Raw genomic sequence first — 4217 nt, 5'->3', positions numbered from 1 at the left:
TGCCCAGGAGCTTGGAGATCCTCCCTCTTGGGAGATGTCCAACATCCAGCCAGGCAAGGCCATGAAAAACGTCCTCGACTTGACCCTGCTTTGAGCCCGGCTTGCACTGCATGATCTCCACCTCAGGTGATGTGTGATTCTCTCAGCCACTGCTGGATGCCCTCATCCAGCAGCAGCCATCAAGAACACAGGAGCAGAGAGGGGACAGGGGCCAGCGCTCAGGAAAGCTGCAGAGGTGTGGTGGGCACAGGGCAGGAGAAGGGGCACGGATGTCAGTCCCTGGGCTGGGAGCACAGAAAGGAAGGAAGATCAGAGGGCATTAAACAACTGACCCAACAGCAAGGCAAGGGGATAAGGTGTAAGCATGCTGAGGAAAGCCCTGAGGGAGCCAAAAGCTTGAGGTCCCACTGAGATCTGAACTCAGATCGCTGGATTCAGAGTCCAGAGTGCTCACCATTACACCATGGGACCACCTGGACAGATGCTGCCTTTCCCCTGTGGCCACCCTCGCTGAGCCATAGGCTCCTGGCTGAGCCTGGCAGTCTCTCCGTCTCCCTGGCCATCACCAAGTGCAGCCTTCCTCCAGGGCCACCGGGCACTCTCTACTCACAGGAGCTTTCAAGGGAGTGCCAGAGCTCTTTGCGCAAGCCTGGCATGCCCTCTCTTACAAGACCCAGGCTGGTAACCTGTGAGAATCTTGGTTTCGCCTAATTAGACCTGCTTATGAAGTTTCCAGCTTAACCTCTTCAACATTGAACCTCACAGAGTACCTTCGTGGCCCAGCGATCGCTCGTTCGATGCTTGCACTTGCCGTCTCTGCTGCTGCCTCCCTTCACCCCCGTGTTGGACAGCCTCTCAATCTGCCTGCCTAAGTTAGTGCCTCTCCTCTTTTCTCACCTTGTAGCTCATCCGAAGCGGCCGTCAACCAGATACCCTTACTCTCGCTTGCACTCCTAGCCAAGCTCCTGCCCTTGCCGAACGAGGCGACCAAGAGAGAGGGCAGGGGATGAGGTTCAGCAGAGGCAAGAGCTGGCAGGAGGACCCAAAGCAGCTCCTTCAGCATCTCCCTCAATCACACGTGCTCCGGCACACTCTCATACCCCCTCGTGCACGTCCCCTCTTCCTCTTCCTGTGTGCCCAGGAAGACCTCTTCTGTGGCTCCTACTTCCTGACTGCGGTCCTTCTGAAAAATGCCACCAGTGCTCGTGCAACCTGTGGTGGGATTGCGTGAGGATGTCTCTGTCCTGTCAGCAGTGTCGGAGAGAAACGCCCCAGAGCCTGCGATGTCCCTGTTGGCCTCTTTACTGGTGGGCCTTTTCTCCCACCTGCCCCTCTTCCCACTGGTGCTGTCCATGTTTGCTGGTGAGGAATGTGCCAGTTCAGGGAAACTTGCTGGGTTGAAATCCTGCTGGTCAATGCCACATCCTGGATTGGCACCTACACAATGTGCCACTGGGCCTGAAAGAGGGAAGGACGCATCTCAGGGGCTCTCCAGCTTCGGGAGCAGAGGGCAGAGGAGCTGGCTGATGACTAAGGAGAGGGAAAAGTTGCCCCATCTCCAAAAAAGGGGAAGAAGCACTATCTGGGGAAGCAAGGGAAGGTGAGGATAAACTGGAGCAAGTTCCGCGGAGGATCCCTAGGATAGTCAGGGGCCAGGGGCTCTGGCTTGGGAGGAGAGGCTGAGGACGCAAGGCTCGCTTAGCTAGGAGAAGAAAATGCTTAGCGGGGATCGAATAGCAGCCTCCCAGTGCCTACAAGGAGGCTACGGCGATGGCTGGAGGATGAGCGTCGTGGTCAGAAATTGAAGAGGCAGTTTGTGACTGGGTACACGAACCAAAATGATCACCCTGAGGGTGCCAAGCATGGAGCAGAGGTGCCGAGAGGCTGTGAAATGTCTGTCCTCAAGGTATTTTATGACCCAAAGGACAAAGCACTGATCGGGTGGTGTGAGCCTGCTTGAAGCAGGAGGATGCACTCTCTGGCTCCCTGAAATGCCTTCCACCCAGAAGGGTTGTTGGAGGGTATGTGGGAGAGGCATGCAGAATGTGAGTTTTGTAGGGGAGAGTGGAACAGTGAGCACAGGTATGCCCCTTTCTCCTTCTAGAGGAGCTGGGGCTGCAGCAAGAGCTGGTCAGCAGGCTGAGCAGAGCCCCCAGAGGAGCAAGAAGCCTCCAGTGAGGAGGCCACCCAGAGAGAAGAGCCTGCGCCACTCTGCTCCCCCCAGCCCCTCAGCTGGGACCTCCCACAGCCCTGCCTGATGCTCCCTGGCACTGCCAGCACTCACGCCTCCTTCCCTTTGTCCTTCCTGTGCCCTCACCCGGGCAGGAAAATTGCCTCCCTGCAAAGTTCACCTCCTTTGGGCCTGGGGTGGGTAGCTCAAGGGCCTTGCCTTGCCCTTCTCCCCACAGCTCCTGCCCATAACCCTGGCTGGGGACTTTCTCTTTCACCACCCCAGCTGGCTCTGCAGGCACCGAAGGAAACCCCGGAGCGAGGGGGCAGCCTTGTTGCTTGGCAGGGCGGAGAGGAGCTGCTCTCCAGTGAGCTCAGGAGGGCTGCAACCCTGCCCAGAAATCCAGCTCCCAGGAGGCTGCGGGACTGTAGCCGGTGTAAAAGTCAGTTCTTTGCTGGCCGAGGAGGGAGACAAGGACGCTTAGCAGAGAATTACCAGGGGAATGAATTCTCCTATTTCACCTGTGCACGTAGCAGTGCGCCAACCCCAGCATGGAGGACCCCGATATAGAGGAAAGCAGGGTTTAGGTTTGTTTACAAACAGTTGTGTCGACCAGTCAAATTACTGATGTTAAGGGGTGGGCTAATCAGTTACTATCGCTTGAGAAATCAGCATGTGCTTCTCCCGTGCAGGTGGTCTGGACGTATGCTCAGTGGGGTGTTAGTCTGCATTATTCTAAGCCAATGTCCCGTGCAGGTGGAGGGGTTTTCTACTAGATTCAGGTCGATTGCTCTTCTGGCCCTGGTGATATACCTGGGGTTTTTTTGAAAGACTAATCTCCTATTGTTTCATCATCTGGATGGGATGTTCTCAGCCAGTGAGAGCCGGTTTAGGTTGGCTCTTCAGGTCTTCAGGTTGACCCTGAGGTAAAAGCTCTTAGTGCTAGGCAGTGTTCGTTCCTCTAAGCAAGTTGTATAGCAGTTAACGCCTTGCCTTTCACAGCGGCTGCGAGGGCCTTGCCCTGCCCGTGCTGTGCTGCGCTGCACTCCCTCCCAGCTCCTGGCTTGTCCTCCCTCCTGGCGCAGCCCTGCCCTTGCTGCTCCCCAACAGCCGAGGGCTGCCCCCGCCACCATGCAGGGTGCCAAAGAGCCAGAGAAACCCCTCCTCTCCGTGCCTGGCGCCATTCCTGTCCTGCCCAACACTGCTGGGGGGGAGGTGGTTCCCAGTCGCCCCAGGGCAGGGCTGGCCCATCCGGACTGGGTGGTGGCCAGTCTTAAATGCTGCCAGGTGTCCCAGGAAGGCTCTGGGCAGGCTGAGCTGGTACAGCCTCTTGGTGAGGGTGAGGGACGAGGTGGCAGTGCTGAGGCCTGCATTTTGGGGCTTGTGTTTGCTGGTTCCCTGCCCCATCCACAGGCCAGAGCATGCAGCAAACAGGCAGAGGAGACAAAAGCAAAAGCGGTATGGGGAGGGCTGGGACGTGGGTGGAGATGTGAGCATGGGGAGTGTGGCCCCAGCCTGCCTGCTGCAGGGGCTGTTGCTCAGGGGAAGGTATTTCACTGCAGATCAAGAGGTCCCTGGCTCAGCTCCAGGTGCCTCGGGGAGGGAGGAGGACAAGGGCTGTAGGCAAGGGGATTTTACTGTCTCCCTGGGCACCAGGTACAGTGTGGAGCTGAGTCCCATGGCTGCAGCGTGCTCAACTGCAGGGAGCCCAAAAGGGGAGCGTGCCCCGTAGTTGGCAGGATTCGGCCCTGCGCAGGGAAACCCCAATGGATTTCTAGTCCATCGCCTTCACCACTCGGCCACAACTACCTGCTCCAGCCCTCTCTGCCCTGCTCATCACATGCCCTGTGCAATGACACCCGGCTCCCTGGGACTTTCAGGGCAATGCTCCACTCCCAGCGCCTTGTCCTCAGCCGCGCATCTGAGATATCCTGCCACGGGGGGATGGTTTCACTCCCCAGCTGCCATCTCGACCGCTTCCAGGGAAGAAGGGAAGGCAGCTGCGTGGAGACAACGAGGGTGAGGTGGGATATTAGACCCCACTTTG

The 4217-nt window shown here is 57.9% G+C and overlaps 1 non-coding gene across 1 annotated transcript; it reads right to left on the bottom strand.

Moving 5' to 3' along the window:
- Positions 1 to 399: 399 nt before the first annotated feature.
- TRNAQ-CUG (transfer RNA glutamine (anticodon CUG)) lies at positions 400 to 471 on the bottom strand. The gene has a single exon. It is a non-coding gene; the product is annotated as a tRNA-Gln (tRNA).
- Between the last annotated feature and the right edge of the window lie 3746 nt (positions 472 to 4217).

This window comes from Gymnogyps californianus, unplaced genomic scaffold, assembly GCF_018139145.2.
Source record: "Gymnogyps californianus isolate 813 unplaced genomic scaffold, ASM1813914v2 HiC_scaffold_87, whole genome shotgun sequence".
Taxonomy (NCBI): Eukaryota; Metazoa; Chordata; class Aves; order Accipitriformes; family Cathartidae; genus Gymnogyps; species Gymnogyps californianus.
This window is presented reverse-complemented; position numbering and strand designations above follow the sequence as displayed.